General features: G+C 46.6%; 2 protein-coding genes across 5 annotated transcripts in view; one reads left to right on the top strand and one right to left on the bottom strand.

Annotated features, from left to right (window-relative positions):
• LOC110501964 (inhibitory synaptic factor 2A-like) overlaps positions 1-19046 on the bottom strand; it is an 83286-nt gene extending 64240 nt beyond the window's left edge. Inside the window, exon 1 of the mRNA XM_090228881.1 lies at positions 18140-19046. The gene's annotated coding sequence lies outside the window, so the exon portion shown is untranslated. The remainder of the gene's footprint in view (positions 1-18139) is intronic.
• LOC110513667 (dedicator of cytokinesis protein 1) overlaps positions 1-26042 on the top strand; it is a 636864-nt gene that overhangs the window by 339279 nt on the left and 271543 nt on the right. The window lies entirely within an intron of this gene.

Raw genomic sequence — 26042 nt, 5'->3', positions numbered from 1 at the left:
CAGTGTAGAGGGGGTACCGGTACCGAGTCAGTGTAGAGGGGGTACCGGTACCGAATCAGTGTAGTAGGGTACCGGTACCGAGTCAGTGTAAGGGGGTACCGAGTCAGTGTAGGGGGGGTACCGGTACCGAGTCAGTGTAGGAGGGTACCGGTACCGAGTCAGTGTAAGGGGGTACCGAGTCAGTGTAGGGGGGGTAACGGTACCGAATCAGTGTAGTAGGGTACCGGTACCGAGTCAGTGTAAGGGGTTACCGAGTCAGTGTAGGGGGGTGCAGGTTAGTCGAGGTCATTTGTTCATGTATGTAGGGCTAAAGTGACTATGCAGAGATAATAACCAGCGAGTAGCAGCAGTGTAAAAACCAAAGGGGGTGTTCTGTGTCACGTCCTCAAGTAGCACTAAGTAGTCGGAAAGATTATTATTTCCAAGGTCTCTTCTCCTCATAAATACATGGAGTATGTTTGCTCTGTTTGTGAGACGGTAGAGAGAGATACGGTCTGTATCATGTTGTCTCTCTCTCTAGTGACGGTAGAGAGATACGGTCTGTATCATGTTGTCTCTCTCTCTAGTGACGGTAGAGATATACGGTCTGTATCATGTTGTCTCTCTCTCTAGTGACAGTAGAGAGATACGGTCTGTATCATGTTGTCTCTCTCTCTAGTGACGGTAGAGAGATACGGTCTGTATCATGTTGTCTCTCTCTCTAGTGACGGTAGAGATATACGGTCTGTATCATGTTGTCTGTCTCTCTAGTGACAGTAGAGAGATACGGTCTGTATCATGTTGTCTCTCTCTCTAGTGACGGTAGAGATATACGGTCTGTATCATGTTGTCTGTCTCTCTAGTGACAGTAGAGATATACGGTCTGTATCATGTTGTCTCTCTCTCTAGTGACAGTAGAGATATACGGTCTGTATCATGTTGTCTGTCTCTCTAGTGACGGTAGAGATATACGGTCTGTATCATGTTGTCTCTCTCTCTAGTGACGGTAGAGATATACGGTCTGTATCATGTTGTCTCTCTCTCTAGTGACGGTAGAGATATACGGTCTGTATCATGTTGTCTGTCAGAGCTCTAGTGACAACAGCCCACCTGAAGCAGGGGGAGGAGGGGAGGAAGGGGAGGGAGGGAGGGAAGGAGGTAGGGAAGGAGGGAGGGAAGCAGGGGGAGGAGGGGAGTGGGGGAGGGAGAGGGAGGGAGGGAAGCAGGGGGAGGGAGAGGGAGGGAGGGGAGTGGGGGAGGGAGGGAAGCAGGGGGAGGAGGGGAGTGGGAGGTAGGGAAGGAGGGGGAGTGGGGCAGGGAGAGGGAGGTAGGGAAAGAGGGAGAAGGAGGGAGGGAAGCAGGGGTCAGAGAGAGGGAGGTATTGAAGGAGGGAGAGAGAGGGATTTAAAGGATTGTTTGTAGTAATTGTTGCTCGCTGACACCGTGGATCATGTTACTGGCCGTCTTCCTGTTCCCAGCAGGAAGTTCAGATGGAGCTCGCTGACCACAGGACTATTTGTAGGCACTGTGTGTTCAGGTTATTTAATGAAAGCATGTATACATTTGCATCAAAAGTATTGAACATTTTTCAAGTCAACCAGATACTTTATCAATATCAGATGAATCACATCTATGATGTTTTATTCATGTCAGGATAGCTGATCCATAACCTGATCTGTGATCGATAACTTGATCAATAACCTGATCAATAACCTGATCGATAACCTGATCAATAACCTGATCAATAACCTGATCAATAACCTGATCAATAACCTGATCAATAACCTGATCAATAACCTGATCAATAACCTGATCAATAACCTGATCCATAACCTGTCACACTGCAATACATTTCCATATGGAGGAGTTGACTTGGAGAAAGGAAGGTTGTATTTGTTCATTTCAGCAGTATGGGAATAGTAATGAATTAGTCCTAGCTGGTGTGTGTGATGACCATCGTTGTGACTCCTATTACATCACAAACACACGCCTCACTGTGAGACAGACTAGCCGGGTTTGAGAAGGAGGGAGCTGCTGTGTGTGATGACCATCGTTGTAACTCCTATTACATCACAAACACACGTCTCACTGTGAGACAGACTAGCCGGGTTTCAGAAGGAGGGAGCTGCTGTGTGTGATGACCATCGTTGTGACTCCTATTACATCACAAACACACGTCTCACTGTGAGACAGACTAGCCGGGTTTCAGAAGGAGGGAGCTGCTGTGTGTGATGACCATCGTTGTGACTCCTATTACATCACAAACACACGTCTCACTGTGAGACAGACTAGCCGGGTTTCAGAAGGAGGGAGCTGCTGTGTGTGATGACCATCGTTGTGACTCCTATTACATCACAAACACACGTCTCACTGTGAGACAGACTAGCCGGGTTTGAGAAGGAGGGAGCTGCTGTGTGTGATGACCATCGTTGTAACTCCTATTACATCACAAACACACGTCTCACTGTGAGACAGACTAGCAGGGTTTGAGAAGGAGGGAGCTGCTGTGTGTGATGACCATCGTTGTGACTCCTATTACATCACAAACACACGTCTCACTGTGAGACAGACTAGCCGGGTTTGAGAAGGAGGGAGCTGCTGTGTGTGATGACCATCGTTGTGATTCCTATTACATCACAAACACACGTCTCACTGTGAGACAGACTAGCCGGGTTTGAGAAGGAGGGAGCTGGTGTGTGTGATGACCATCGTTGTGACTCCTATTACATCACAAACACACGTCTCACTGTGAGACAGACTAGCCGGGTTTGAGAAGGAGGGAGCTGTTGTTGCTGTGGTCACAGTTTTGAACGGGAGACAGAGATCACACATCAGCAGCTCTCAGAGAGAGAGTCGTGTGAACCTCACTGTCATGTTAAAATACACCGTGTCACTCTTAACTCCCCAATACACCGACTAGATCACCCAGAGATCCTTTCAAAAGGGGGGTGGAGTCCCAGGGGGGTGGAGTCCCACCACTGGCCTCAAATCACATTGCCCTAACTACAAGAGAGAGAGAGAGGCAACGAGAGTGTAACGGAGAGGGAGGCAGCCACAGAGAGAGAAGGGAATAGAGAGAGAGGCAGAGGCAGCCAGAGAGAGAGAAGGGAAGAGAGAGAGAGAGGCAGAGGCAGGAGGAGAGAGAAGGGAAGAGAGAGAGGGGCAGAGGCAGGAGGAGAGAGAAGGGAAGAGAGAGAGAGAGGCAGAGGCAGCCAGAGAGAGAGGCAGAGGCAGGAGGAGAGAGAAGGGAAGATAGAGAGGAGCAGAGGCAGCCAGAGAGAGAGGCAGAGGCAGGAGGAGAGAGAAGGGAAGAGAGAGAGACGCAGAGGCAGCCAGAGAGAGAGGTAGAGGCAGGAGGAGAGAGAAGGGAAGAGAGGCAGAGGCAGGAGGAGAGAGAAGTGAAGAGAGGCAGAGGCAGCCAGAGAGAGATAAGGGAAGAGAGGCAGAGGCAGGAGGAGAGAGAAGGGAAGAGAGAGAGAGAGAGAGGCAGCCAGAGAGAGAGAAGGGAAGAGAGGCAGAGGCAGCCAGAGAGAGAAGGTAAGAGAGAGAGAGAGAGGCAGATGCAGATGGAGAGAGAAGGGAATAGAGGCAGAGGCAGGAGGAGAGAGAAGGGAAGAGAGAGAGAGAGAGGCAGCCAGAGAGAGAACGGAAGAGAGGCAGAGGCAGGAGGAGAGATAAGTGAAGAGGCAGAGGCAGCCAGAGAGAGAAGGGAAGAGAGGCAGAGGCAGCCAGAGAGAGAAGGGAAGAGAGAGAGAGAGGCAGAGGCAGCCAGATAGAGAGGCAGAGGCAGCCAGAGAGAGAGGCAGAGGCAGCCAGAGAGAGAGGCAGAGGCAGCCAGAGAGAGGCAGAGGCAGCCAGAGAGAGAAGGGAAGAGAGGCAGAGGCAGGAGGAGAGAGAAGTGAAGAGAGAGAAGAGAATAGAGGCAGCCAGAGAGAGAAGGGAAGAGAGAGAAGAGAATAGAGAGGCAGCCAGAGAGAGAGAAGTGAAGAGAGAGAAGAGAATAGAGAGGCAGCCAGAGAGAGAAGGGAAGAGAGAGAAGAGAATAGAGATGCAGCCAGAGAGAGAAGGGAAGTGAGAGAAGAGAATAGAGAGGCAGCCAGAGAGAGAAGGGAAGTGAGAGAAGAGAATAGAGAGGCAGCCAGAGAGAGAAGGGAAGTGAGAGAAGAGAATAGAGAGGCAGCCAGAGAGAGAGAAGTGAAGAGAGAGAAGAGAATAGAGAGGCAGCCAGAGAGAGAAGGGAAGTGAGAGAAGAGAATAGAGAGGCAGCCAGAGAGAGAAGGGAAGTGAGAGAAGAGAATAGAGAGGCAGCCAGAGAGAGAAGGGAAGTGAGAGAATAGAATAGAGAGGCAGCCAGAGAGAGAAGGGAAGTGAGAGAATAGAATAGAGAGGCAGCCAGAGAGAGAAGGGAAGTGAGAGAATAGAATAGAGAGGCAGCCAGAGAGAGAAGGGAAGTGAGAGAATAGAATAGAGAGGCAGCCAGAGAGAGAAGGGAAGTGAGAGAAGAGAATAGAGAGGCAGCCAGAGAGAGAAGGGAAGTGAGAGAAGAGAATAGAGAGGCAGCCAGAGAGAGAAGGGAAGTGAGAGAATAGAATAGAGAGGCAGCCAGAGAGAGAAGGGAAGTGAGAGAATAGAATAGAGAGGCAGCCAGAGAGAGAAGGGAAGTGAGAGAATAGAATAGAGAGGCAGCCAGAGAGAGAAGGGAAGTGAGAGAAGAGAATAGAGAGGCAGCCAGAGAGAGAAGGGAAGTGAGAGAATAGAATAGAGAGGCAGCCAGAGAGAGAAGGGAAGTGAGAGAAGAGAATAGAGAGGCAGCCAGAGAGAGAAGGGAAGTGAGAGAAGAGAATAGAGAGGCAGCCAGAGAGAGAAGGGAAGTGAGAGAATAGAATAGAGAGGCAGCCAGAGAGAGAAGGGAAGTGAGAGAATAGAATAGAGAGGCAGCCAGAGAGAGAAGGGAAGAGAGAGAAGAGAATAGAGAGGCAGCCTGAGAGAGAAGGGAAGTGAGAGAAGAGAATAGAGAGGCAGCCAGAGAGAGAAGGGAAGTGAGAGAAGAGAATAGAGAGGCAGCCAGAGAGAGAAGGGAAGTGAGAGAAGAGAATAGAGAGGCAGCCAGAGAGAGAAGGGAAGTGAGAGAAGAGAATAGAGGCAGCCAGAGAGAGAGAAGTGAAGAGAGAGAAGAGAATAGAGAGGCAGCCAGAGAGAGAAGGGAAGTGAGAGAAGAGAATAGAGAGGCAGCCAGAGAGAGAAGGGAAGTGAGAGAAGAGAATAGAGAGGCAGCCAGAGAGAGAAGGGAAGTGAGAGAATAGAATAGAGAGGCAGCCAGAGAGAGAAGGGAAGTGAGAGAATAGAATAGAGAGGCAGCCAGAGAGAGAAGGGAAGTGAGAGAATAGAATAGAGAGGCAGCCAGAGAGAGAAGGGAAGTGAGAGAATAGAATAGAGAGGCAGCCAGAGAGAGAAGGGAAGTGAGAGAAGAGAATAGAGAGGCAGCCAGAGAGAGAAGGGAAGTGAGAGAAGAGAATAGAGAGGCAGCCAGAGAGAGAAGGGAAGTGAGAGAATAGAATAGAGAGGCAGCCAGAGAGAGAAGGGAAGTGAGAGAATAGAATAGAGAGGCAGCCAGAGAGAGAAGGGAAGTGAGAGAATAGAATAGAGAGGCAGCCAGAGAGAGAAGGGAAGTGAGAGAAGAGAATAGAGAGGCAGCCAGAGAGAGAAGGGAAGTGAGAGAATAGAATAGAGAGGCAGCCAGAGAGAGAAGGGAAGTGAGAGAAGAGAATAGAGAGGCAGCCAGAGAGAGAAGGGAAGTGAGAGAAGAGAATAGAGAGGCAGCCAGAGAGAGAAGGGAAGTGAGAGAATAGAATAGAGAGGCAGCCAGAGAGAGAAGGGAAGTGAGAGAATAGAATAGAGAGGCAGCCAGAGAGAGAAGGGAAGAGAGAGAAGAGAATAGAGAGGCAGCCTGAGAGAGAAGGGAAGTGAGAGAAGAGAATAGAGAGGCAGCCAGAGAGAGAAGGGAAGTGAGAGAAGAGAATAGAGAGGCAGCCAGAGAGAGAAGGGAAGAGAGAGAAGAGAATAGAGAGGCAGCCAGAGAGAGAAGGGAAGTGAGAGAATAGAATAGAGAGGCAGCCAGAGATAGAGAGAGAAACTATGCCCATTCTTAGTGCGTAGCTGCACCCAATTGGCAGGCAGCTCTGAGAGTCGTGAGAACCTTACTGCCGAAGGGGAGAGCTGGCTGGCCGGCCGGTGACCTGTCTGTTGGAGAGAGAGTCTGCTGTTGCTAACTACATCTGTGGGAGACTGAGAGGTAGTCTGCTAAGTGCTCCGATGGGAGGAAGAGGACACTCAGAGAAGTCAATCATCTTTAAACGGTTCTATCCCTGCCCCATCCCCCTCGTAACACTCAGCCGTCCAGCACGTCTCACCGTCTGCAGTGTGTACAAGCACAGTGTTTCTGACGCGTGTGTCTAGGGGACTTTGTGTGTCTTGGTGTGTCTAGGGGACTTTGTGTGTCTTGGTGTGTCTAGGGGACTTTGTGTGTCTTGGTGTGTCTAGGGGACTTTGTGTGTCTTGGTTTTTCTTGGGGACTTTGTGTCTTGGACCTGCTGTCTGTTGTGTTAGACATAGTGTGGGGATGTGATGTCTGTAGACTAGAGGAAGTGTATCAGTCACACTGATGTCTGTAGACTAGAGGAAGTGTATCAGTCACACTGTGATGTCTGTAGACTAGAGAAAGTGTATCAGTCATACTGTGATGTCTGTTGACTAGAGGAAGTGTATCAGTCACACTGTGATGTCTGTAGACTCGAGGAAGTGTATCAGTCACACTGTGATGTCTGTAGACTAGAGGAAGTGTATCAGTCACACTGTGACGTCTGTAGACTAGAGGAAGTGTATCAGTCACACTGTGATGTCTGTAGACTAGAGGAAGTGTATCAGTCACACTGTGACGTCTGTAGACTAGAGGAAGTGTATCAGTCACACTGTGACGTCTGTAGACTAGAGGAAGTGTATCAGTCACACTGTGACGTCTGTAGACTAGAGGAAGTGTATCAGTCACACTGTGACGTCTGTAGACTAGAGGAAGTGTATCAGTCACACTGTGACGTCTGTAGACTAGAGGAAGTGTATCAGTCACACTGTGATGTCTGTAGACTAGAGGAAGTTTATCAGTCACACTGTGATGTCTGTAGACTAGAGGAAGTGTATCAGTCACACTGTGACGTCTGTAGACTAGTGGGAGTGTATCAGTCACACTGTGACGTCTGTAGACTAGAGGAAGTGTATCAGTCACACTGTGATGTCTGTAGACTAGAGGAAGTGTATCAGTCACACTGTGATGTCTGTAGACTAGAGGAAGTGTATCAGTCACACTGTGATGTCTGTAGACTAGAGTGAGTGTATCAGTCACACTGTGACGTCTGTAGACTAGAGGAAGTGCATCAGTCACACTGTGACGTCTGTAGACTAGAGGAAGTGTATCAGTCACACTGTGACGTCTGTAGACTAGAGGAAGTGTATCAGTCACACTGTGATGTCTGTAGACTAGAGTGAGTGTATCAGTCACACTGTGATGTCTGTAGACTAGTGGGAGTGTATCAGTCACACTGTGACGTCTGTAGACTAGAGGAAGTGCATCAGTCACACTGTGATGTCTGTAGACTAGAGGGAGTGTATCAGTCACACTGTGATGTCTGTAGACTAGAGGAAGTGTATCAGTCACACCGTGATGTCTGTAGACTAGAGGCAGTGTATCAGTCACACCGTGATGTCTGTAGACTAGAGGAAGTGTATCAGTCACACTGTGATGTCTGTAGACTAGAGGAAGTGTATCAGTCACACTGTGATGTCTGTAGACTAGTGGGAGTGTATCAGGCACACTGTGATGTCTGTAGACTAGAGGAAGTGTATCAGTCACACCGTGACGTCTGTAGACTAGAGGAAGTGTATCAGTCACACTGTGATGTCTGTAGACTAGAGGAAGTGTATCAGTCACACTGTGATGTCTGTAGACTAGAGGGAGTGTATCAGTCACACCGTGATGTCTGTAGACTAGAGGAAGTGTATCAGTGCAGATGATCAGCGTTGTAGACCTACAGGAGAGAGACCGAGAGAGATGTGCTCCTCGTTCAGTGTGCTCACTGTGCTGATAATTGGGTGGCTGCCGTCAGATACCAACACGCAAAGTCTGATTCCACACACACCTGTCTGCCTGCCTGCCACAGTCACTGCTAGAAGGAAGTAGGAGCCTCTGTACACACGCATAGACACACACACACACCCATACACACACACACACCCATACACACACACACACACACACCCATACACGCACAGACACACACACACACACACACACACACCCCCATACACGCATAGACACACACACACACCCCCATACACGCATAGACACACACACACACACACCCATACACGCACAGAAACACACACACCCATACACGCACAGACACACACACCCATACACACGCATACCCCCCCACCTGAATCAGACAGGGGGGCTGCCTTGTACAAAGAGGGGAGACCTACATATGCGACAACTAGCATGGGTTGCTTGGGGAGACCTAAAGTTGCAACAACTAGCATGGGTTGCTAGCGGAGATCTAAAGATGTGACAACTAGCATGGGTTGCTAGGGGAGTCCTAAAGATGTGACAACTAGCATGGGTTGCTAGGAGAGATCTAAAGATGTGTCAACTAGCATCTTTAACTTCCTGTATATAGCTCCACATTGATCTGGTACTGGTACTTCCTGTATATAGCTCCACATTGATCTGGTACTTCCTGTATATAGCTCCACATTGATCTCGTACTTCCTGTATATAGCTCCACATTGATCTCGTACTTCCTGTATATAGCTCCACATTGATCTCGTACTTCCTGTATATAGCTCCACATTGATCTGGTACTTCCTGTATATAGCTCCACATTGATCTGGTACTTCCTGTATATAGATCCACATTGATCTGGTACTTCCTGTATATAGTTCCACATTGATCTGGTACTTCCTGTATATAGCTCCACATTGATCTGGTACTTCCTGTATATAGCTCCACATTGATCTGGTACTTCCTGTATATAGCTCCACATTGATCTGGTACTTCCTGTATATAGATCCACATTGATCTGGTACTTCCTGTATATAGCTCCACATTGATCTGGTACTTCCTGTATATAGCTCCACATTGATCTGGTACTTCCTGTATATAGATCCACATTGATCTGGTACTTCCTGTATATAGCTGCACATTGATCTGGTACTTCCTGTATATAGCTCCACATTGGTACTTCCTGTATATAGATCCACATTGATCTGGTACTTCCTGTATATAGCTCCACATTGATCAGGTACTTCCTGTATATAGATCCACATTGATCTTGTACTTCCTGTATATAGTTCCACATTGATCTGGTACTTCCTGTATATAGATCCACATTGATCTGGTACTTTCTGTATATAGATCCACATTGATATGGTACTTCCTGTATATAGATCCACATTGATCTGGTACTTTCTGTATATAGCTCCACTTTGATCTGGTACTTCCTGTATACAGATCCACATTGATTTGGTACTTCCTGTATACAGATCCACATTAATCTGGTACTTCCTGTATATAGCTCCACATTGGTACTTCCTGTATATAGATCCACATTGATCTGGTACTTCCTGTATATAGCTCCACATTGATCAGGTACTTCCTGTATATAGATCCACATTGATCTTGTACTTCCTGTATATAGTTCCACATTGATCTGGTACTCCCTGTATATAGTTGCACATTGATCTGGCACTTCCTGTATATAGCTCCACATTGATCTGGTACTCCCTGTATATAGTTGCACATTGATCTGGTACTTCCTGTATATAGATCCACATTGATCTTGCACTTCCTGTATATAGATCCACATTGATCTGGTACTTCCTGTATATAGATCCACATTGATCTGGTACTTCCTGTATATAGCTCCACATTGATCTGGTACTTCCTGTATATAGATCCACATTGATCTGGTACTTCCTGTATATAGCTCCACATTGATCTGGTACTTCCTGTATATAGATCCACATTGATCTGGTACTTCCTGTATATAGCTCCACATTGATCTGGTACTTCCTGTATATAGCTCCACATTGATCTGGTACTTCCTGTATATAGATCCACATTGATATGGTACTCACTGTATATAGATCCACATTGATCTGGTACTGCCTGCATGTAGATCCACATTGATCTGATTCTTCCTGTATATAGATCCACATTGATCTTGTACTTCCTGTATATAGCTCCACATTGATCTGGTACTTCCTGTATATAGATCCACATTGATCTGGTACTTCCTGTATATAGATCCACGTTGATCTGGTACTTCCTGCATATAGATCCACAAGTACTTCCTGTATATAGATCCATTCTTGTGTATTTTTTTGGATTCCTTTTGTTACTATGTTATTGTTTAACTCTGCATCTTTGGGAAGGGCTCTTAGCAAGCATTTCACAAGTACACCAGTTGTATTCAACACATGACAAATAAAATGTGATTTTTATTTTATTTCATTTTGCCTTTCTATGGTCGGTTTTACTTTGACTCAAGGTAAGACATGCCTCATAATATGTAGTGAAACATTCAGGTTTCCAACAATGAAGTATATATTTTTCGTAAATGTACACGGCCTCCTCCAGCTCGTTACAAAATGGTGTTAGACTCTGAAGCCTACCGTTGTCTTTACACGTGAATAGCAAATGGGAAGCCAGCTTCAATTACCTGTAAAAAAAAAAAAAAAAAAAAATAGTAGCTCTTTTTAATTGTGACCAATCAAAACTGTTTTTAACAAGCGATTTGCATGTAGAAGTGTTCCCCGGTGACTGGGCTTCTAACCACCTTTCAGTCCAGCAGCAACGAGCTGTTGGAGAAGCTGCAGCTCTGTCTTCTGTCCGGCAGATTTCCCCTTCGTCTCTGTGTCGGGATACTGTGCACGTTTCATATACATAACGGCTATAGCGAAAATACACACGCGCCAATTAACCTACAGACCGATAGGCACGATCAGTCAAATGTGTTTCCATCCGCTGGTATATCCATCAACCAAGACGAGGAAACACATTATTTTGCTTTGTGATATATATTTTTTCGGGCAGTTTGATTTATGGACTTTAAATAAAAAGAAATATTGGCCAAAACCTGGCTATTACCAGCTAACAGAAAACCCTCTCTCTCTCACACACACACACACACACACACACACACACACACATACACGCCAGCCAGGTGGGATCAGGTGTGCGATGTGTCCTCTTGCATGCAACACTCTCTACCTCACGCCTCACACCCCAGACACAGACCGACGTCGTCTAGTGTTTGCTCTCTGACAAAAACCTGTTTCCTAATAAATAACCCAATTACCACATGAAAGACAACATCTGGCCTCCACCAAAAACACTCATTCTTTCATAGCAGAGCAATTTGTTTTTGGAATGAATGAGCACCACTCCTAGGGGTCGTGGCAGTAGAGAGGAGGCAACACTTCATCTCTCCTTTGGAAACTCAGTCGGCACTCCCCCCCCTTCACAGAGAACACTTCCCCTCTGGTCTGATCTCTTCACAGAGAACACTTCCCCTCTGGTCTGATCTCTTCACAGAGAAGACTTCCCCTCTGGTCTGATCTCTTCACAGAGAAGACTTCCCCTCTGGTCTGATCTCTTCACAGAGAACACTTCCCCTCTGGTCTGATCTCTTCACAGAGAACACACCTAGAGTGTTTGTAGTGGCCATGTGAAGCAGAACCACATTGTTTTCCCTAATCTCTTTAAGCCTCTCCTCCTCTCTTCCATCTCTTTCTCTCTTCCTCTCTCCCAGTCACGTTTTGGTTCTCCCAGAACTATTTTCTGGCTTGCCAAGTTATAGCAGCAGAACCATGGCAGGGTTGGGCAATACACATCTTCTCTCCCAGCCTCTCTGTTTCCCAGAGACAGACAGAGAAACAGAGAACCAGACTGTCCTCTCTGGGTAGCCAGGTTTGTCTGTGACGACCGGTCTCTATAGCCAGACTGTCCTTTCTGTGCAGCCAGGTTTGTCTGTGACGACCGGTCTCTATAGCCAGACTGTCCTCTCTGGGCAGCCAGGTTTGTCTGTGACGACCGGTCTCTATAGCCAGACTGTCCTCTCTGAGCAGCCAGGTTTGTCTGTGACGACCGGTCTCTATAGCCAGACTGTCCTCTCTGGGCAGCCAGGTTGGTCTGTGACGACCGGTCTCTATAGCCAGACTGTCCTCTCTGGGCAGCCAGGTTGGTCTGTGACGACCGGTCTCTATAGCCCGACTGTCCTCTCTGGGCAGCCAGGTTGGTCTGTGACGACCGGTCTCTATAGCCAGACTGTCCTCTCTGGGCAGCCAGGTTTGTCTGTGACGACCGGTCTCTATAGCCAGACTGTCCTCTCTGGGCAGCCAGGTTGGTCTGTGACGACCGGTCTCTATAGCCAGACTGTCCTCTCTGGGCAGCCAGGTTGGTCTGTGACGACCGGTCTCTATAGCCCGACTGTCCTCTCTGGGCAGCCAGGTTGGTCTGTGACGACCGGTCTCTATAGCCAGACTGTCCTCTCTGGGCAGCCAGGTTTGTCTGTGACGACCAGTCTCTATAGCCAGACTGTCCTCTCTCGGCAGCCAGGTTTGTCTGTGACGACCAGTCTCTATAGCCAGACTGTCCTCTCTGAGCAGCCAGGTTTGTCTGTGACGACCGGTCTCTATAGCCAGACTGTCCTCTCTGAGCAGCCAGGTTTGTCTGTGACGACCGGTCTCTATAGCCAGACTGTCCTCTCTGGGCAGCCAGGTTGGTCTGTGACGACCGGTCTCTATAGCCCGACTGTGCTCACTGAGTCTGTACCTAGTCAGTGTTTTCCTAAGTTTTCTATCAGTCACAGTGGTCAGATAGTCTGCCACCATGTACTGTCTGTTTAGAGACAAATAGAATTGAAGTTTACTTTGATTTTTTGTGGTGTCTTTCCAATAGGTGATATATTTTTGTTTTGTGATGATTTGGTTGGGCCAGATGTTCTGTGTGCTGTCCTGAGGCTCTATGGGGTTGGTTTGGGTTAGTGAACTGAGCCTCAGAACCAGCTGGCTGAAGAGAGAGAGACATGCTCTTTGAGTTGACGGGTAGAGAGGTGGTGGGGGAGAGAGAGAGAGACATGCTCTTTGAGTTGAAGGGTAGAGAGGTGGTGGGGGAGAGAGAGAGACATGCTCTTTGAGTTGAAGGGTAGAGAGGTGGTGGGGGAGAGAGAGAGAGACATGCTCTTTGAGTTGACGGGTAGAGAGGTGGTGGGGGAGAGAGAGAGAGACATGCTCTTTGAGTTGAAGGGTAGAGAGGTGGTGGGGGAGAGAGAGACATGGTCTTTGAGTTGAAGGGTAGAGAGGTGGTGGGAGAGAGAGACATGCTCTTTGAGTTGAATGGTAGAGAGGTGGTGGGGGAGAGAGAGAGACATGGTCTTTGAGTTGACGGGTAGAGAGGTGGTGGGGGAGAGAGAGAGACATGCTCTTTGAGTTGAAGGGTAGAGAGGTGGTGGGGGAGAGAGAGAGACATGCTCTTTGAGTTGAAGGGTAGAGGTGGTGGGGGAGAGAGAGAGACATGCTCTTTGAGTTGAAGGGTAGAGAGGTGGTGGGGGAGAGAGAGAGACATGCTCTTTGAGTTGAAGGGTAGAGAGGTGGTGGGGGAGAGAGAGAGACATGCTCTTTGAGTTGAAGGGTAGAGAGGTGGTGGGGGAGAGAGAGAGACATGCTCTTTGAGTTGAAGGGTAGAGAGGTGGTGGGGGAGAGAGAGAGACATGCTCTTTGAGTTGAAGGGTAGAGAGGTGGTGGGAGAGAGAGAGAGACATGCTCTTTGAGTTGAAGGGTAGAGAGGTGGTGGGGGAGAGAGAGACATGCTCTTTGAGTTGAAGGGTAGAGGTGGTGGGGGAGAGAGAGAGACATGCTCTTTGAGTTGAAGGGTAGAGAGGTGGTGGGAGAGAGAGACATGCTCTTTGAGTTGAATGGTAGAGAGGTGGTGGGGGAGAGAGAGAGAGACATGCTCTTTGAGTTGAAGGGTAGAGAGGTGGTGGGGGAGAGAGAGACATGCTCTTTGAGTTGAAGGGTAGAGAGGTGGTGGGGGAGAGAGAGAGAGACATGCTCTTTGAGTTGAAGGATAGAGAGGTGGTGGGAGAGAGAGACATGCTCTTTGAGTTGAATGGTAGAGAGGTGGTGGGAGAGAGAGAGAGACATGCTCTTTGAGTTGAAGGATAGAGAGGTGGTGGGAGAGAGAGACATGCTCTTTGAGTTGAATGGTAGAGAGGTGGTGGGGGAGAGAGAGAGAGACATGGTCTTTGAGTTGACGGGTAGAGAGGTGGTGGGGGAGAGAGAGAGACATGCTCTTTGAGTTGAAGGGTAGAGAGGTGGTTAGAGGGAGAGAGAGAGACATGCTCTTTGAGTTGAAGGATAGAGAGGTGGTTAGAGGGAGAGAGAGAGACATGCTCTTTGAGTTGAAGGGTAGAGAGGTGGTTAGAGGGAGAGAGAGAGACATGCTCTTTGAGTTGAAGGGTAGAGAGGTGGTGGGAGAGAGAGACATGCTCTTTGAGTTGAAGGGTAGAGAGGTGGTGGGAGAGAGAGACATGCTCTTTGAGTTGAAGGGTAGAGGTGGTGGGGGAGAGAGAGACATGCTCTTTGAGTTGAAGGGTAGAGAGGTGGTGGGGGAGAGAGACATGCTCTTTGAGTTGAAGGGTAGAGGTGGTGGGGGAGAGAGAGACATGCTCTTTGAGTTGAAGGGTAGAGAGGTGGTTAGAGGGAGAGAGAGAGACATGCTCTTTGAGTTGAAGGGTAGAGAGGTGGTGGGGGAGAGAGAGACATGCTCTTTGAGTTGAAGGGTAGAGAGGTGGTTAGAGGGAGAGAGAGAGACATGCTCTTTGAGTTGAAGGGTAGAGGTGGTGGGGGAGAGAGAGACATGCTCTTTGAGTTGAAGGGTAGAGAGGTGGTTAGAGGGAGAGAGAGAGACATGCTCTTTGAGTTGAAGGGTAGAGGTGGTGGGGGAGAGAGAGACATGCTCTTTGAGTTGAAGGGTAGAGGTGGTGGGGGAGAGAGAGAGAGACATGCTCTTTGAGTTGAAGGGTAGAGAGGTGGTGGGGGAGAGAGACATGCTCTTTGAGTTGAAGGGTAGAGGTGGTGGGGGAGAGAGAGACATGCTCTTTGAGTTGAAGGGTAGAGAGGTGGTGGGGGAGAGAGAGACATGCTCTTTGAGTTGAAGGGTAGAGGTGGTGGGGGAGAGAGAGAGAGACATGGTCTTTGAGTTGAAGGGTAGAGGTGGTGGGGGAGAGAGAGAGAGACATGCTCTTTGAGTTGAAGGGTAGAGAGGTGGTGGGAGAGAGAGAGAGAGAGAGACATGCTCTGAGTTGAAGGGTAGAGAGGTGGTGGGGGAGAGAGAGAGAGACATGCTCTGAGTTGAAGGGTAGAGAGGTGGTGGGGGAGAGAGAGAGAGACATGCTCTTTGAGTTGACGGGTAGAGAGGTGGTGGGGGAGAGAGAGACATGCTCTTTGAGTTGAAGTGTAGAGAGGTGGTGGGGGAGAGAGAGAGACATGCTCTGAGTTGAAGGGTAGAGAGGTGGTGGGGGAGAGAGAGAGACATGCTCTTTGAGTTGAATGGTAGAGAGGTGGTGGGAGAGAGAGAGAGACATGCTCTTTGAGTTGAAGGGTAGAGAGGTGGTTAAAGGGAGAGAGAGAGACATGCTCTTTAAGTTGACGGGTAGAGAGGTGGTGGGAGAGAGAGAGAGACATGCTCTTTGAGTTGAAGGGTAGAGAGGTGGTTAAAGGGAGAGAGAGAGACATGCTCTTTGAGTTGAAGGGTAGAGGTGGTGGGGGAGAGAGAGAGACATGCTCTTTGAGTTGAAGGGTAGAGAGGTGGTGGGGGGGAGAGAGAGACATGCTCTTTGAGTTGAAGGGTAGAGAGGTGGTGGGGGAGAGAGAGAGACATGCTCTTTGAGTTGACGGGTAGAGAGGTGGTGGGAGAGAGAGAGAGACATGCTCTTTGAGTTGAAGGGTAGAGAGGTGGTGGGAGAGAGAGAGAGAGACATGCTCTGAGTTGAAGGGTAGAGAGGTGGTTAAAGGGAGAGAGAGAGACATGCTCTTTGAGTTGAAGGGTAGAGAGGTGGTGGGGGAGAGAGAGAGAGACATGGTCTTTGAGTTGAAGGGTAGAGAGGTGGTGGGGGAGAGAGAGAGACATGCTCTTTGAGTTGAAGGGTAGAGAGGTGGTGGCACCTGGAGGACAATCACAATCAGTGAGGTCTAAATGGTCACTGCCCCCCGTCCCCCGTCCCCCGTCCCTGAGCTCAGTAATGAGATGGTTGGATCGTCATGTTCACTAATCTAGATTGCTCTTCAGTTAAGGTGCTTCATCTGAGCAGCAGTCAACTGACTGACACACACAGCACACACACACCACACAGCACACACACACCACACAGCACACACACAGCACACACACACCACACAGCACACACACAGCACACAGCACACACACCACACAGCACACACACCACACAGCTCTTGTTAGATATTCAGCCCCTGCCAGAAACAGTAGTCTCTGTTCTTCCTGCATACCAGAACAATACATTCCTATAGTGAGTCAAATCTGTGGCGAACATCTCCACACCTAAACAAGATGCTGTATATCTGTTTTGGAAATACATTCTTAATAATGTTATGTAACATCCACTCCTCAGTTACCAAGACAACAGCATCATCACTCATCTGTAGTTCCCCGTAGTCTATTATCTGTAGTTTATTCTCTGTAGTTTATTCTCTGTAGTTTATTCTCTGTAGTTTATTCTCTGTAGTTTATTCTCTGTAGTTTATTCTCTGTAGTTTATTCTCTGTAGTTTATTCTCTGTAGTTACATGTAGTTTATTCTCTGTAGTTCTCTGTAGTTTATTCTCTGTAGTTCCCTGTAGTTTATTCCCTGTAGTTTATTCTCTGTAGTTCCCTGTAGTTTATTCTCTGTAGTTCCCTGTAGTTTATTCTTTGTAGTTCCCTGTAGTTTATTCTCTGTAGTTTATTCTCTGTAGTTCCCCGTAGTTTATTCTCTGTAGTTCCCTGTAGTTTAGTCTCTGTAGTTCCCTGTAGTTTATTCTCTGTAGTTCCCTGTAGTTTATTCTCTGTAGTTCCCTGTAGTTTATTCTCTGTAGTTCCCTGTAGTTTATTCTCTGTAGTTCCCTGTAGTTTATTATCTGTAGTTCCCTGTAGTTTATTCTCTGTATTTCCCTGTAGTTTATTCTCTGTAGTTCCCTTTAGTTTATTCTCTGTAGTTTATTCTCTGTAGTTCCCTGTAGTTTATTCTCTGTAGTTCCCTGTAGTTTTTTCTATGTAGTTTATTCTCTGTAGTTCCCCGTAGTTTATTCTCTGTAGTTCCCTGTAGTTTATTCTCTGTAGTTCCCTGTAGTTTATTCTCTGTAGTTTATTCTCTGTAGTTCCCTTTAGTTTATTCCCTGTAGTTTATTCTCTGTAGTTCCCTGTAGTTTATTCTCTGTAGTTCCCTGTAGTTTTTTCTATGTAGTTTATTCTCTGTAGTTCCCCGTAGTTTATTCTCTGTAGTTCCCTGTAGTTTATTCTCTGTAGTTCCCTGTAGTTGATTCTCTGTAGTTTATTCTCTGTATTTCCCCGTAGTTTATTCCCTGTAGTTTATTCTCTGTAGTTCCCTGTAGTTTTTTTCCCTGTAGTTTATTCTCTGTAGTTTATTCCCTGTAGTTTATTCTCTGTAGTTCCCTATAGTTTATTCCCTGTAGTTTATTCTCTGTAGTTCCCTGTAGTTTATTCCCATTAGTTTATTCTCTGTAGTTTATTCTCTGTAGTTTATTCCCTGTAGTTTATTCTCTGTAGTTCCCTGTAGTTTATTCTCTGTAGTTCCCTGTAGTTTATTCTCTGTAGTTCCCTGTAGTTTTTCCCTGTAGTTTATTCTCTGTAGGTCCCTGTAGTTTATTCCCTCTGGTTTATTCCCTGTAGTTCATTCTCTGTAGTTCCCCGTAGTTTATTCTCTACCTAACACTAATTTCAGAACCATCCCCTTCCATCCAGAGGTATCTGAACATTCCTCTCTATGTGCACCACCGGGTTTAACTGAGATATGAAAAGAGCCTGGGCGACTCACCTCCGTGGTAAATCACTGATGAACAGGACCTGACAGCAGCATAGATCCCTGGTAGTGCCCACCGTGCATGTCTGTTCCCTCAGTGGGTTAGTCTCCCTGGGGGAAGAGCAGGCTATGTCATGGTAGAAGTAAGCAGAGCCAGAGCCCCCAGCAGGGCAGTCGTTGTGTAGTTCCTATAGTTGAGGCACATTGGCTGTTTGCTGCCTTCGTACTAGTAGAGAGAGAAATGTTCCCTTTTCCTCTAAGCCCACAGCGGGCGAGACTGGAATCAGGTACTCCCCCTTTTCTGCTCCTCCTTCTCTCCTTCTCTCTCAGTGAAGCAGAGAGCGGCTCACACACACTGAAAGTCCGGGGCGCTCGCTGGCTCACCGACAGACACACACTGAAAGTCCGGGGCGCTCGCTGGCTCACCGACAGACACACACTGAAAGTCCAGGGAGCTCAGAAAGCAGACGCTCAGCACACGGAGAATATCTCCTTTACTGCCGCTGCAGCTCATCTCTCCTTGTGTGTGTGAGAGAGAGAGAGAGAGAGAGAGAGAGAGAGAGAGAGAGAGAGAGAGAGAGAGAGAGAGAGAGAGAGAGAGAGAGAGAGAGAGAGAGAGAGAGAGAGAGAGAGAGAGAGAGAGAGAGAGAGAGAGAGAGAGAGAGAGAGAGAGAGAGAGAGAGAGAGAGAGAGAGGGGGGAATGCGGGGGAGAGAGATAATAGGGAAGAGGGAGGAGGAGGGGTGCTGAGAGAGAGTTACGGAGAGAGCGAAATACGGAGAGAGAGAGATACGGAGAGAGAGAGATACGGAGAGAGAGAGAGACGGAGAGTGAGAGAGAGAGAGTTACGGAGAGGGCGAGAGAGAGATACGGAGAGCGCGAAAGAGATGCGGAGAGCGCTTGAGAGAGATACGGAGAGCGCTAGAGAGATACGGAGAGCGCTAGAGAGATACGGAGAGACGCAGAGAGAGAGAGACGCCGAGAGAGAGAGAGAGACAGAGCGAGAGAGACGCAGAGCGAGAGAGAGACACAGAGAGAGAGAGAGACACAGAGAGAGAGAGAGACACACAGAGAGAGAGAGACACAGAGAGAGAGAGAGACGCAGAGAGAGAGAGAGACGCAGAGAGAGAGAGAGACGCTGAGAGAGATACAGAGAGACGCAGAGCTAGAGAAAGACGCAGAGCGAGAAAGACGCAGAGCGAGAGAGACGCAGAGCGAGAGAGACGCAGAGCGAGAGAGACGCAGAGCGAGAGAGACGCAGAGCGAGAGAGACGCAGAGCGAGAGAGACGCAGAGCGAGAGAGACGCAGAGCGAGAGAGACGCAGAGCGAGAGAGACGCAGAGCGAGAGAGACGCAGAGCGAGAGAGACGCAGAGCGAGAGAGACGCAGAGCGAGAGAGACAGAGAGAGAGAGAGAGACACAGAGAGAGAGAGAGACACAGAGAGAGAGACACAGAGAGACGGAGAGACACAGAGAGAGAGACACAGAGAGAGAGAGAGACACAGAGAGAGATACGGAGAGCGAGAGAGAGACAAAGAGCGAGAGAGAGACGCAGAGAGCGAGAGAGATGCAGAGAGAGAGAGAGAGAGAGAGAGAGAGAGAGAGAGAGAGAGAGATGCAGAGAGAGAAAGAGATGCAGAGAGAGAGAGAGATGCAGAGAGAGAGACGGACGCAGAGAGAGGGAGAGAGAGAGACAGACGCAGAGAGAGGGAGAGACAGAGAGAGAGAGAGAGAGACACAGAAAGAGAAGTATTCAGACCCCTTGACTTTTTCCACATTTTGTTACGTTACAGCCTTATTCTAAAATGGATTATATCAATGTTTTACCTCACCAATCTACACACAATACCCCATAATGACATCACAATACCCCATAATGACATCACAATACCCCATAATGACATCACAATACCCCATAATGACATCACAATACCCCATAATGACATCACAATACCCCATAATGACATCACAATACCCCATAATGACATCACAATACCCCATAATGACATTAGAATACCCCATAATGACATCACAATACCCCATAATGACATCACAATACCCCATAATGACATAACAATATCCCATAATGACATCACAATACCCCATAATGACATCTCAATCCTATAATGACGAAGTGAAAACAGGTTTTTAGAAAGTTTGCTAATGTATATTAAAACAAATACATAAATACCGTATTTACATAAGTATTCAGACCCCACCTTATTTACATGAGTATTCAGACTCTTCGCTATGAGACTTGAACCTGAGCTCAGGTGCATCCTGTTTCCATTGATTATACTTGAGCTGTTTCTACAACTTGATTGGAGTCCATCTGTGGTAAATTAATTTGATTGGACATGATTTAGAAAGGCACACACCTGTCTATATAAGGTCCCACAGCTGACAGTGTGTGTCAGAGCGAAAACCAAGACATAATGTTGAAGGAATTGTCTGTAGAGCTCAGAGACAGGATTGTGTCGAGGCACAGATCTGGGGAAGGGTACCTAAACATGTCTGCAGCATTGAAGGTCCCCAAGAACACAGTGGCCTCCATCATTCTGAAATGGAAGATGTTTGGAACCACCAAGAGTCTAACTAGAGATGGCCGCCCGGCCAAACTGAGCAGTCAGTGTAGTTAACAAGCAAGCCCCTGACACGTGGGTGAGGGTGGAGAGGACTTGAGACAAACAACCATTTATCTTCTCAACTAATAAAATAATGGAATATCTCTCACTCACACTGAACACAGCCAGGAGGAGTTGAGGAAATTGAGATTGAGTAAGGTGCAATACTCATAATGAAACACACACACACACATACACACACACACACACACACACTATTTTCACTGCAGCCAATCAAAAGCACAATGACTTGTAGAATCTCCAGTATTCCTTTCCAGTTCCTGTTTCTGTGTGGGTGTTTATCATTTCTGTCTCTGAGGGTCACAGGTCATGTTGGCTTAGCTAGTGAGATGAGGAGATATGATCAGGTCCGTCTCTGAGGGTCAACAGGTCATGTTGGCTTAGCTAGTGAGATGAGGAGATATGATCAGGTCCGTCTCTGAGGGTCACAGGTCATGTTGGCTTAGCTAGTGAGATGAGGAGATATGATCAGGTCCGTCTCTGAGGGTCACAGGTCATGTTGGCTTAGCTAGTGAGATGAGGAGATATGATCAGGTCCGTCTCTGAGGGTCAACAGGTCATGTTGGCTTAGCTAGTGAGATGAGGCGATATGATCAGGTCTTCTCTGTCCGTCTCTGAGGGTCACAGGTCATGTTGGCTTGCTAGTGAGATGAGGAGATATGATCAGGTCTTCTCTGTCCGTCTCTGAGGGTCACAGGTCATGTTGGCTTGCTAGTGAGATGAGGAGATATGATCAGGTCTTCTCTGTCCGTCTCTGAGGGTCACAGGTCATGTTGGCTTGCTAGTGAGATATGATCAGGTCTTCTCTGTCCGTCTCTGAGGGTCAACAGGTCATGTTGGCTTAGCTAGTGAGATGAGGAGATATGATCAGGTCTTCTCTGTCCGTCTCTGAGGGTCACAGGTCAGAGAGAGAGAGAGAGAGAGAGAGAGAGAGAGAGAGAGAGATTAAAGCAGCTATAAATAATTGGAATTGTTAATTTCTTTAATTGTTTCTGAGGCGTATACTATTAACAGATAACTCCAGGTATACTCACTGTACATGGATATGTCTCTACCCAGCATACTGTACTCACTGTACATAGAGATGTCTCTGTTCCATCTCTTCAGTTGATGTCTCTCTACCCAGCATACTGTACTCACTGTACATAGAGATGTCTCTGTTCCATCTCTTCAGTTGACGTCTCTCTACCCAGCATACTGTACTCACTGTACATAGAGATGTCTCTGTTCCATCTCTTCAGTTGACGTCTCTCTGTCCAGCATACTGTACTCACTGTACATGGAGATATCTCTGCCCAGCATACTGTACTCACTGTACATGGAGATATCTCCGTCCAGGATACTGTACTCACTGTAAATGGAGATGTCTCTGCCCAGCATACTGTACTCACTGTAAATGGAGATATATCTGTTCAGCATACTGTACTCACTGTACATGGAGATGTCTCTGTCCAGCATACTGTACTCACTGTACATGGAGATATCTCTGTTCCATCTCTTCAGTTGATGTCTCTCTGTCAGCATACTGTACTCACTGTACATGGAGATGTCTCTGCCCAGCATACTGTACTCACTGTAAATTGAGATATCTCTGTTCAGCATACTGTACTCACTGTACATGGAGATGTCTCTGTCCAGCATACTGTACTCACTGTACATGGGGATGGCTCTGTTCCATCTCTTCAGTTGACGTCTCTCTGCCCAGCATACTGTACTCATACCTGTTGTAAAGCTCTTATAGCACTTCTCCCTTCCTCTCTCTGCATTAGTATTTTGAGATCTCTAAAATGCCTTAGCAGAACTGATGGTACGGTCTTTATACAGGAGACAAGTTGAGTTTTTCCATCAATCACAGATAAATCAGCCCTCCATCGTCACCATTTCATACATTTTCTGAAGCGGGTCTTCCTTTTAGATGGATCCAGCAGCCTTATCTCTTATAGTCTGGCCTCTAACCAAGAGATAATATCAGGCAAGAGAGATGTTACAGTCCCCTACTTCTCTACCTCACCTCCTCTCCCTGTCTGCCTCTCTCCCTAGCCCTTTACCTCTCCCACCTCTACCTCTTGCCCCTCTCCTCCTCCTCTCCTCTCCACTTGCTTCACTCCTCCTGGGTCCCACCTGGGTCCCTCTATGCCTCGCTTGTCTCTCAGGAGACTCTAGTGTAGCGAACGCCGTCCCTGTCTGCCCAATTAAAGCCTTAAAACATTGCTTTGTTTATGGGGACTCCCATTTGGTATGAGAGCAAACATCAATTATTCTCCCCTGCTGTCAGGCGTTAGAGTGAGACGGAGGATCTGGCCCACGGTGAGAGAGAGAGAGAGAGAGAGAGAGAGAGGAGGATGATGATGGATTGGACCCGCTCCCTAATCCCCGTTTTTCATTTCCATACAGATCTCTGTCTCATTTCTGCCCTCACACACACACACAGACACATTGAGATGGATGTTGATTGGATGAATTGTGTTTGTTGAAATCTGTGTCCGGGTCAATACGACATGAATGAAGCCAATAATGTTGCTTCCATCCTCGGTTGGTATTATTGTAGACAATATGACTTTTGATTTTGGCGTAGTCGGCAGTCCAAAAAACCAAGTTGTTAGCTGCTCATAGAGTTGCAAAGGGACATTATATTACTGGTACAAAAAAGTTATTATTAGACTAAATCTAGTGTCCTTGTTAGGGGTACTTCAGATTATCACAGATGTTATTTTCTCTGGCCCTCGGTGTTGGCGATGTTAAAATCATTTTATGACCCAGCTGTAAAAACAAGTATCCTAAATACAAACCATCAACATAGTGAATACCGTCTGTGTTTAATATGAGGATTTCAGCATTAATATATATGTTATATACATTTGCAAAGTATTCAGACACCTTGACTTTTTCAACAACAACAACAAAAAAACATTCCAGAGAAAAACATTAACTATTCAATCTACGAACAAAACCCCAGAATGACAAAGCAGAAACAATTTTTTACAATTTTTTGCAAATGTAAAAAAAAAATCTCACATTTAATTGAGATTCTTTGTTGAAGCACCTTTGGCAGTGATTACAGCCTCTAGGCCTACTATATTTATTTCTCAACTTGTCCTAATGTTAAGCACATTGCTTCTCTTTACAACAGGAGTAAAGCCGACCTGGCTGGCATGAAAATGAATCACAGGAAAAGTGTCCTCCATTCACTATTTAAGTGCATAAATAATATATATTTTTCCCCCGTCCCCCGTTCCAAGACAGGTGCATGTTAATGGTCCATTCTAAATCAAAATGAATTTCACACATATATTATTTAGTGTACACTACCGTTCAACGTTTGAGTTACTTAGAAATGTCCTTGTTTTTGAAAGAAAAGAAAATGTTAAAATAACATCAAATTGATCAGAAATACAGTGTAGACATTGTTAATGTTGTAAATGACTATTGTAGCTGGAGACGGTAGATTCTTTATGCAGTAGAGTCGTGAGGAGAGGATAATTGATCATGTTGCAGTATAGAGTCGTGAGGAGAGGATAATTGATCATGTTGCAGTATAGAGTCGTGAGGAGAGGATAATTGATCATGTTGCAGTAGAGTCATGAGGAGAGGATAATTGATCATGTTGCAGTAGAGTCGTGAGGAGAGCATAATTGATCATGTTGCAGTAGAGTCGTGAGGAGAGCATAATTGATCATGTTGCAGTATAGAGTCGCGAGGAGAGGATAATTGATAATGTTGCAGTAGAGTTGTGAGGAGAGCATAATTGATCATGTTGCAGTATAGAGTCGCGAGGAGAGGATAATTGATAATGTTGCAGTAGAGTTGTGAGGAGAGCATAATTGATCATGTTGCAGTATAGAGTCGCGAGGAGAGGATAATTGATAATGTTGCAGTAGAGTCGTGAGGAGAGCAGAATTGATCATGCTGCAGTAGAGTCATGAGGAGAGCATAATTGATAATGACATCAGTATAGAGTCGTGAGGATAGGATAATTGATAATGCCATCAGTATAGAGTCGTGAGGAGGGGATAATTGATAATGCCATCAGTATAGAGTCGTGAGGAGATGATAATTGATAATGCCATCAGTATAGAGTCGTGAGGAGATCAGCATTGATAATTCTGCAGTAGAGTCATGAGGAGAGCATAATTGATAATGTTGCTGTGTAGTGGTGAACATCAGAATTGATAATGCTGCAGTAGAGTCATGAGGAGAGCATAATTGATAATGACATGAGTATAGAGTCGTGAGGAGAGGATAATTGATAATGCCATCAGTATAGACTCGTGAGGAGGGGATAATTGATAATGCCATCAGTATAGAGTCGTGAGGAGATGATAATTGATAAATGATAATTGATAATGCCATCAGTATAGAGTCGTGAGGAGATCAGCATTGATAATGCTGCAGTATAGAGTCGTGAGGAGAGGATAATTGATAATGCCTTCAGTATAGAGTCGTGAGGAGAGGATAATTGATAATGCCTTCAGTATAGAGTCGTGAGGAGAGGATAATTGATAATGCCATCAGTATAGAGTCGTGAGGAGAGGATAATTGATAATGCCATCATTATAGAGTTGTGAGGAGAGGATAATTGATAATGCCATCAGTATAGAGTCGTGAGGAGAGGATAATTGATAATGTCATCAGTATAGAGTCGTGATGAGATGATCATTGATAATGCTGTGGTATAGAGACATGAAATGATCATTGATAATGCTGCGATATAGATACTTGAGGAGATGCTCATTGATAATGATGTGGTATAGAGACATGAGAAGATTATCATTGATAATGCTGCAATACAGAGACACAAGGAGAGGATCATTGATAATGCTGTGGTATATAGACATGATGAGAGGATCATTGATAATGCTGCGATATAGAGACATGAGGAGAGGATCATTGATAATGCTGCAGTATAGAGACATGAGGAGAGGATCTTTGATAATGCTGCGATATAGAGACATGAGGAGAGGATCATTGATAATGCTGCGGTATAGAGACATGAGGAGAGGATCATTGATAATGCTGTGGTATAGAGACATGAGGAGAGGATCATTGATAATGCTGCCGTATAGAGACATGCAGAGATGATCATTGATAATGCTGCAGTATAGAGACATGATTAGAGGATCATTGATAATGCTGCGGTATAGAGACATGAGGAGAGGATCATTGATAATGCTGCGGTATAGAGACATGAGGAGAGGATCTTTGATAATGCTGTGGTATATAGACATGAGGAGAGGATCATTGATAATGCTGTGGTATAGAGACATGAGGAGAGGA

Source organism: Oncorhynchus mykiss, unplaced genomic scaffold (assembly GCF_057628025.1).
Source record: "Oncorhynchus mykiss isolate SJ-2025 unplaced genomic scaffold, ASM5762802v1 scaffold103, whole genome shotgun sequence".
NCBI classification, from domain to species: Eukaryota; Metazoa; Chordata; class Actinopteri; order Salmoniformes; family Salmonidae; genus Oncorhynchus; species Oncorhynchus mykiss.
The sequence above is the reverse complement of the archived record's forward strand: the minus strand, read 5'-3'. Positions and strand labels throughout refer to the sequence as shown.